This window comes from Copadichromis virginalis, linkage group LG15, assembly GCF_057382275.1.
Source record: "Copadichromis virginalis isolate Kocher_CV1m ecotype Utaka linkage group LG15, C_Virginalis_male_GT1.1, whole genome shotgun sequence".
NCBI lineage: Eukaryota > Metazoa > Chordata > Actinopteri > Cichliformes > Cichlidae > Copadichromis > Copadichromis virginalis.
In genome coordinates, this window is record NC_140632.1 from 27,665,689 (window position 1) to 27,676,228 (window position 10,540).

Below are 10,540 nucleotides of genomic sequence, written 5' to 3' on the forward strand. Positions count from 1 at the left end.
CCTTGTGTAGTTTGGATCAGGGCAGGCTGTAACCTGTTCAGGAATGATTTTCCTCCTGCAGTCTGAGGAGAAACTGACAGAGGTGTTTTTCAGTGGCATTTGTCCAAGCTTGAGTGTTCAGACCTCACACCTGATAGACTTACTCTGAGACACTGTTCACACACTGCGTTGTGGCTATAGTTATTTCAATGGTTACTATCAGTAACTCCAGCCTGGAGAAGCCCCCTGACTGACTGCACAGTAAGTGCAAACAGAAGGATCCAAACATGGAAGAAGAAAAATAATGGCATCAATCAAATTCAAACTTTTTTGTCTTTGCTGTTTTCCTGATTTGTTCAAACAGTTTGATGTAGCAAACGCAGCATCCAGTTCATCTGAGAGGAAAATGGTCCTAAGACTCTGAGACTGACCATAAATACCAAGAAACACATATAACCGAAGCACAAATGGGCTTGAGGGCTTCAGGGTTCTACTCTCACTGACCAATCAAAGAACTTTAGACTGCAAGTCACTTTAAGAGCCACCCCTCAACCCAACATGCCCACTTTGGATGATATTTGGGATGCTTGCCCTCTGAATCCACGCACAGGTGAGACTCTCTCACCCTCACCTACAGACTGCTCATAAATGCCAAAAACACACATTAGTACACATGTGCATCACATACAAGCTGACTGGTGCTCAACAAGTATTTTTTAATCATTGCAAACGCACAGTCAGAAGAACAGGACAGAAATCAAAATGTCTGTGAAGGTTCTCAGTCATCCAGGTCATCGTAGTCAAAGGAGCTTGCAAAGAAAAGCATCTGGACTTCTTTAAGTTACTTGAAGACGTTTCACCTCTCATCCGAGAAGCTTCTTCAGTTCTAAGGTCAAATGGTGGAGAGTCCCAGATATAAACCTAGTGGGAGTGTCCCCCCACAGAGGGACAAAAGGACCCCCTGATGATCCTCTAATCGCCAGAGCCAAGGTGTGAAACTGGGTGTGGGTCCCAATCAGCCAGAGTTTCGGGTGAGTTCATTGTGAAACCTGGCCCCACCTTATCATGCGAATTCCTGAGATCAGATGGCCCAGGATGTGAGTGGGCGTTAAGGCGTCTGGGAAGGGATCTCAAAACTGGATTATAGATGGCAGAGAGTTGGTGTCATAAACCACCGCCTCTGTTCAAAGATGGTCGCTCACAGTGGACATAGATGGCTTCTTTCACTCCTCTTTCAAACCATCTGTCCTCTCTGTCCAAAATGTGAACATTGGCATCCTCGAAAGAGTGTCCTTTATCCTTAAGATGCAGATGGACAGCTGAGTCTTGTCCTGTGGAGGTGGCTCTTCTATGTTGTGCCATGCACTTGTGAAGTGGCTGTTTGGTTTCTCCAATGTAAGAGAAATCAAAACAAGTCAGAGAGCAGGTCACTGAAAACAGCACTTCATAAATGTGACCACACGACATCTCATGCTGGAGCTCCTGCAATCCGCCGCAGGAGACACTGAATGAGTGCATACAGACATTTATGGGTGTATATGCTATGAAAAAGAAAGAAGAAAATCACTTTTCTGTGTGACGACTGGCCAGTCAGAGGCTGATCTTCCAAAAGAGATTTCTATCTCTTCTCCGTAGAGAGCATCTTTAAGCACCAAAGGGCTTTCTGAGCTTCCTGCTCGAAAATACTATGTTCAAGAGTTTTTCTCTGCAATTACACACTCTGTATAAACAATCTTGGTATAAATAGAGCTAACACTTGAGAGTGTAATTTATTTTTGGATTTTATTGCATATAACCATTCTGAAAATGTGCTTCAGTAGACATTTAACTCCAGAAAACCAGTAATCCACATATGAACATTATCTGTGCAAAGATTTATGCTTCTGGAGTGAAGCAGTGAAAGATTACAGCACTGTTAATGAATAGCCAACGTTTTGGCATGTGGCACATTTTTTGCACCATCTGTCAGCTGAAATTTCTTTGGTATTGAACAACAGAAATGTTTTAACTTTATTTACACACCTAAAAATGTTTGTATTTTGAATATTTTAATAAGAATACCCCTACACGTAGGTACACTGGGCATTTTTTCCTGTGCGTAATCAAGTCTTGGAAATGTCCCTTTTCCCTTTAAATTCTGAATGCCTGTAACTTCAGCTGTGACCCTTCCAATTTAAATAATTTCAGGCCACTTTCAAATGTACTTTTACAAGCCAAAATTCTCGAAAAGATAGTAGCTGCACAGGTTCATAGACACCATGCTGGAAATAACTTGTACGAACAGTTTCAGTCTGGCTTCTGCTCATTTCATGGTACAGAATCTAGTAAAAATCTCTAATGATCTGCTGCAGCTGACGCTATCATCTATCTCTATCTCTATCATCACTATCCTTATTCTTCTTGACCTTATAGAAGCTTTTGATACTATCACCCACCACATCTTTCTTCATAGACTAACATCTATTGGCATCAGTTGTACAGCACTCACCTGGTTTACCTCGTATCTCTCCCCGTTCACAGTTTGTTCAATTACTCACTCACAGTTCACTATCTACTCCAGTTAACTCCGGCGTACTCCAAGGCTCTGTCCTAGGCATTGGGGCTTAAGAGGTTAAGAGTCTTGGAGTCATCCTCGACACCCTTTTCCTTAAAGCACATATAAATAATATTTTCATCATTGTAATATTAACCACTTTTGTCCTTCACTGGCTCCAAACAGTACCACCATACTTGTCAATGCTCTTGTCACATTACAGATTACTGTAATTCTCTTCTCTATGGTGTACCTCATAAATTTCAACATTAACTGCAGTTAGTTCAAAATACAACTCATTGCTTTATATCCAGAATTAGATCTACTGAACATAGATCTTAAACAGCTCCACTGGCTTCCAGTTTCTGCTTATTACTTTCAAGGCACTTCATAACCTCACTCCCCATATTTATCTGATTTTATCTATACGTACTCACCCCCTTGTACACTCCGCTCTTCTTCAGCTTCCCTTCTGTCTGTTCCACCTGCTCACCTGACTATCATGGGATTCAGAGCCTTTAGTTGTTCTGCCCTGAGACTTTGGATGCACTTGCACCAGATCTCCAAACTACAAACTCTCTCTCCACTTTTAAATTGCTCCTTAAAACCCATCTATTCAGAATTGCATTCTGTTTTAGTCTATTTTTACCTTTTTTAGCTTTCATATTTGTTTTTTATTTTTCATTTTGCTTATGTTTCCTTATGTTTTTATGTTTTATGTTTTGTTGTTTGTTTGGTGACCTTGAGGGTCTTCAAAGGCGCCATAATGAACATCATCTCCCCGTCTCTGCTGTTTGTAAAATGCTTGAGTAAAATGAATGTTGTTGTTTCACCTTGGTTTGTTTTGGGGGGGGGTTTGCTGTTATATAAATAAATCCACCATCCTCATGTCACGTGCTCAGATGCAGGTTATCAGGGTACTGATCAGGAAATCATGGCTCTACATACATTGCATAACTTCTGTGGAACAAATCAGGTTAATCTCAATCTGCTACTTTGAAAACAGCCTTTGGTTTTTCAGTTTTCATTCTCACTCAGCCTTTTGCTCACAAAATCTCAGGAACCTTTTCACTTCTGGTTTTTAAATCTGTGGCTTCAGAAGCTGGCAGATCAGAGATTCCTCATGCACAAAGCCAGCTCCAGAAAAGCTGGGATGCTTCTTAAAGTGTAAAAAAACAAAAAACAAACAAACAAAATGATATACAATTTGCAAATTTCATAAACTCATGAAAAATTCATTAAATGTTTAAACTAAGCAAATAAACTAATTTTAGAAAATAATGAGGTTATTTTGAATTTCGTGGTAGCATCTCAAAAAAGTCGTTTCTTTTTTCTAAAATCACCTTCAAGGGCAAACACAGTGATTAGTGACAGATTCTCCTCCCCCTGTAGATACACATCATCACAAACATTTTCTACATGTTTGGTTTGTTTGTGTTTTCAGTGCAGTTCTCAGGAATCAGAGCGTCACCTGATTGCCTAGAACAAAGTTTCCACGGAAAAGGATCAGAGCAGTCAGACCTGCCAGACAGAAACCAGGGATGAGCCGAAGAATTCAGAGCAGGAAATGTTCCTCCTGACAGCATGGGAGCAGAGGGGTCAGTTCAGGCGGCGCTGCCTGACAACCCACACGTGACCTCTGCAGTCACTGAGTGTTAACCTGCTTGTCCTCAGATAAATGTTTATTAGTGAGGGTTTGGTTATCACACTGTGGTCAGAGGTCACATTGCAGTAAGAGAGCCACGGAGGCGTGTCTGCTCCTCAGAAGCTTTAAAGCTTGTTCACCCCGTGGCGTTGGATTCTCTGAAATACATCAGAGCCGCTAGGTACAGGAAGTGTATCGCTGCCTCCTCCACTTAAAAGTAACAAAGGGTTTGGACTCAGTCTGTGTTTAGACAGATTAAGCGTAGGTCAAGGGGTGGGTACTGCATAGGCAAACATACGATTCACAGCACAAGATTCTTTATGGTTTTATGGCCTTTGGCCTCCTCCACATCTCCCTCTGGACACAGGACTTTCTAACCACCCAATCACAGTCAATCAAGATCCCCACAGGGATCTGTACTGAGTGTCATTTCATCACTGCCCAATTGAGAGTGTCCTGACCTACAGGGGCAGCTCTGCAGAGACAATACCAAACACATACTGACCTAAGCGATATCTGTACCTCAGACAATGCAGGACATTAAAAATACAAATCACCACGCTTTACCACGCTTTACCACGACCAGCTTTACCTGCAGTAATAAAGTCGGTCCACAGCGTGCATGTCAACATTAATCATGAGCGGTCTGAAGGACGCAGGCTGGTTACTGTCAGTAGCTTCAAATGGATTTAAAGCAAAATCACTTCAGTGTTTCTAAACTGCAGGAAATTTGAGACTTTTTGCTGTTAATAAACAAGCTGAAGTTTCAGTAACTGTGCATTAAGTAATCAGGTTACATTTTACACAACTGAGAGTAAAATAAAACGGGCAAACCAATCAAACAGCAATGATAACAGGAAGTAAACCTGATGACGCACAGCCAAGATATGTTAATCATGTCGGGGCAACAACATCCACCTGAGACATGTAAACTGTTCTGGTACAAAGCAGGTGAGCAGCAACATGAAGCTAAAGCTGGAACCAAACCCACTGTGATGGCCAAACCCATGGCCACACTCTAAAGTCAGTAACTCTTGTGTATTTTCATTTCTTTGTTTGAATACAATAGCACACTTGTTTCTTTTACTTCGTACCAGCCGTGATCTGGGGAGTTGCCAGAGTTTAAAGCCCTTAAATACAAAGAGGGATAATTGGACCGTACCACCCTTCCCTGCTGAAGGGAGAGAATGTGTGTTTTCTTTAATTAAAAACAGTATTTCTACTTAATTAAATGTTTGAGTTTAGGGTTTAGTAGTTTTGATTTCCTTCTTTGGTGTTTAGTTTATTAACAAACCAGACTATACTGCGTTGTTGGTTGTTTACAATTGTGTTTTGTTTAGTTACCTCTCATGTGTCATAGTGGTCTGATCAGCCATTATATATACCCTTGTATGTCATTTCATGTTGAGGTCAGTCATGTTTGTTTGGGCAGTCATTTGGATTGTTAAGTTTGCAGTTCTTTGCTTGGGTTCAGTTTTGTTTCTTTGACCTTTTTTATAAGCTAAAAAGCTATAAAAAAAAAACAAAATAGAACAATATAAACTGGAAGCTGTAACTAGAGCGCCGTGGGGTCTGTCTTCTAACAAACACACAGCAGGAGTCAGAGGGACTATTGTGCCAGACCAGTTATTCAATCTGAGTGCTGAGTTGAGTAGAAAAGCGCTATATAAGGACCAGACCATTTACCATAACAGATGAACAAATCTGCAGTCCCATATGCAATGCTGAAAGGTTCCTACTTCTCATTTACATTTCTAGCACATGTTGTTTGTCCTCACGTTTTCTGCACTTTTATTAAAATCGTCACCACTTTAAAACTCCATGTGTTCAAACAGGAGTCCTCTAAAGACAGGTGAGACACATTTTCATTACATTCGGTTTGCTTACGGGTCTGAATGTTTTTATATAAATGTTATGACAACAAACAGTGAGGCTAAAAAAGATCCCTCGTCCAGAATAAGCTGCAGGGTTCTTTTTATTGTCATCATTGTCTCAGTGAAAAGAGGCTATAATCCATAAACTAGCATAAGGTGTTAAGAAATACTGCCTCCATGTGGACAGTACTGACAGAGTTTTAAGCTTTGGTATCCCAAAGTGTTAAAAGCAGACTGATCTTTATGATGTAGAGCAAGACAAAGGTTACTGATTAAATAAATGCTAAAAACATGCAGATGAGAGATGAGTTGTTCCACTGAAAGCAAGCTTCTGAGGACCAAGAGCAGTTCCTGGTGATGAAATACTCAAATCACCATGTTTTCCAAATTCAGATTAAATCCTGGAAAAGATAAAAGTCAGAGCTGGCTAAAGAGAATATTTCAGAAGGACAAAGTTTAGTGTGACAGGAGCAAATATAATATTCACTAAAGTCCTGATGAACCCATTTGTGAGAACTGTCATGATGATTTTTAAGGTTAAGTCAGCTCATGCAGGAAGCTGCAGGCTTCTGACAATGAATTTATTCTGCAGTCTGTGTCTGACGATGAAGAATCTGTGGACTCTTCATCGGATGCTGGGTTTGGAACTACCAGCAGAGGGAGGAATGTATATATGTATATATATATATGTATATATATGTATATATATATGTATGTATGTATGTGTATATATATATGTATGTATGTGTATGTATATGTGTGTATATATATATATATATGTATGTGTATATATATATATATGTATGTGTATATATATATATATGTATGTGTATATATATATATATGTATGTGTATATATATGTATGTATGTATGTATGTATATGTATGTATATATGTATATATATATACATATATATATGTATGTATATATATATGTATATATATATATATATATATATATATATATATATATATATATATATATATATATATGTATATATATATGTATATATATATATGTATATATATATATATATATATATATATATATGTATATATGTATATATATATATATATATATATATGTATATGTGTATGTATATATGTATATATATATGTATATGTATATATATATACATATATACATACATACATATATACATATATACATACATATATATATACATACATACATACACATATACATATATGTATATATATATATATATATATGTATGTATATATATATATATATATATATATATATATATATATATATGTATGTGTATATATATATTTATTAGGGGTGCAACGATATTCGTATCGATATTGAACCGTTCGATACAGTGCTTTCGGTTCGGTACGCATATGTATCGAACAATACAACATTTGTAATTTATTTTATCAATTTTCCTTCTGACGATGCTGTCTGTGTTGAGCGCTCAGTGAATCTGTGTTCGACTACTCTGCCTAGGCTGCACTGTCCAGCGCAGATCCACTGAGCGCTCAACACAGACAGCATAGTCAGAACGAAGAGCGCAGGGCACCTCCCCCACTCTCATTCAGTTCTGGCGTTTGGAATTATTTTGGTTTTCATGTGACGTATGACCCTGAAGGTAAGCGAGTCATGGACTAAAGTAAAACAGTATGTTGGATGTGCCATGCAATGCTCAATTACATTGGTGTGAACTAGTGTGCTAGCGCAGTTAGCTCGTTAACGTGTTGGCCGTCTAGCCCCATGCACGGAGCGATCGGCGGTAGCTCGTTAACGGAGATTTGCCGTGTTGTGGCGTTAAGGTCATTTCAACGAGATTAACCTGAAAGCACTAGTGGGAACACGACGAATATGACTGCACATTTACGCCGACATCATCCTAGTGCAAAGACAAGTGGAAGCAGACAAAAAAAAGCAAGCATGCTACTAACTTTAGCCGAGTCATTTAGACAGCTGTTAGCACATGATTCTCCTTATGCTGCTGAGAATATACCCCAGAAGAAGCGGATAGTATAGCTTTTATTTTGGAAAGAGACATTTCTCTGTAATAAACTCTCTTTTCCAAAGATGAGTGATTCCTCAATCAGATACAGGGCTCGCAATATCGCTAGCCCGACGTCCCGGAGCTAGCGATTTTTTCAGTCGGGCTACCAAAATCTATCTCTTCCCTGCCCATCGGGCTATTATAGGAAAAATATATGTCAATGCTTTTGCATTCTTTCAGAAATGTAGCTGGGTAATTATGTCATTGGCATCGGTGAGCCACTGTCAATATGTGACATATTGAAGTCGCGTTTGAATTTGCGCTTGTTTTTTTGCTTTCACTTTGCAATCGTGCGAACTGTGTATAGAGAGCGACAGCACTGATCTGTGAGTGATGATAATTTGTGCACCAATTCCTCTGACATCGTCTTATTAATCGTTAGCTTACTATGCAAACATGACAAGTGAAATCTCCCGCAGCAAGCTTAAACATGTGAGAGGTTGATCGCGCAGAGAATCGCTGAGCTTATGTGAGTGAGTGTGTAAAAGCATTTCAGTTCTGCTGAGCCAAATAAGACAGGTCAGGGTGAAGAAGTGACAGCCAAAGAAAAGCTTACCACAAAACGGAGAAGTTATGACAAATGAGACTATACGGCAAAAAGAAAGTGCAGCTTTATGGTTTCATGGACAAAAGAATTTCTGTGGCTGCAATATGACGAGCTAAATAACCAGGGCTGCACATAAGTGGTCCGCAGGTGCGCATTCGCTGTCAAAATAAAAAAACACGCACAAGGGTTAGGGTTAAATTTAAAAACTGTACTTTTGAGTTAAAATATATATTTATAATTTTAATAAATGACAAATTAAAAAGGCATGAACATGTTTTTGTATCGAAAAAATATCGAACCGTGACACCAAAGTATCGAACCGAACCGAACCGTGAATTTTGTGTATCGTTGCACCCCTAATAAATATATATATATATATATATATATATATATATATATATATTAGGGGTGTGCAACGATATTCGTATTGATATTGAACCGTTCGATACAGTGCTTTCGGTTCGGTACGCATATGTATCGAACAATACAACATTTGTAATTTATTTTATCAACTTTCCTTCTGACGATGCTGTCTGTGTTGAGCGCTCAGTGAATCTGCGTTCGACTACTCCGCCTAGGCTGCACTGTCGAGCGCAGATCCACTGAGCGCTCAACACAGACAGCATAGTCAGAAGGAAGAGCGCAGGGCAAGCTAGCAAGACAGAAGTTAAGCTCACCTTGCAAGATGGACCTCCCCCACTCTCATTCAGATCTGGCGTTTGGAATTATTTTGGTTTTCATGTGACGTATGACCCTGAAGGTAAGCGAGTCATGGACTAAAGTAAAACAGTATGTTGGATGTGCCACGCAATGCTTAATTACATGGGTGGGAGCTAGTGTGTTAGCGCAGTTAGCTCGTTAACGTGTTGGCCGTCTAGCCCCATGCACGGGGCGATCGGCGGTAGCTCGTTAACGGAGATTTGCCGTGTTGTGGCGTTAAGGTCATTTCAACGAGATTAACCTGAAAGCACTAGTGGGAACACAACGAATATGACTGCACATTTACGCCGACATCATCCTAGTGCAAAGACAAAAACAACAAGCATGCTACTAACTTTAGCTGAGTCATTTAGACAGCTGTTAGCACATGATTCTCCTTATGCTGCTGAGAATATAGCCCAGAAGAAGCGGATAGTATAGCTTTTATTTTGGAAAGAGACATTTCTCTGTAATAAACTCTCTTTTCCAAAGATGAGTGATTCCTCAATCAGATACAGGGCTCGCAAAATCGCTAGCCCGAGTCCTGGGGCTAGCGATTTTTTTCAGTCGGGCTACCCTGCCCGTCGGGCTATTGTAGGAAGGAAAAATATATGTCAATGCTTTTGCATTCTTTCAGAAATGTAGCTGGGTAATTATGTCATTGGCATCGGTGAGCCACTGTCAATATGTGACATATTGAAATCGCGTTTGAATTTGCGCTTGTTTTTTTGCTTTCACTTTGCAATCGTGCGAACTGTGTATAGAGAGCGACAGCACTGATCTGTGAGTGATGATAATTTGTGCACCAATTGCTCTGACATCGTCTTATTAATCGTTAGCTTACTATGCAAACATGACAAGTGAAATCTCCCGCAGCAAGCTTAAACATGTGAGAGGTTGATCGCGCAGAGAATCGCTGAAATTATGTGAGTCCGTGTGTAAAAGCAGCAGGATTTATATTTTAGTTCTGCTGAGCCAAATAAGACAGGTCAGGGTGAAGAAGTGACAGCCAAAGAAAAGCTTACCACAAAACGGAGAAGTTATGACAAATGAGACTATAAGGCAAAAAGAAAGTGCAGCTTTATGGTTTCATGGACAAAAGAATTTCTGTGGCTGCAATATGACGAGCTAAATAACCAGGGCTGCACATAAGTGGTCCGCAGGTGCGCATTCGCTGTCAAAATAAAAAACGCGCACAAGGGTTAGGGTTAAATTTAAAAACTG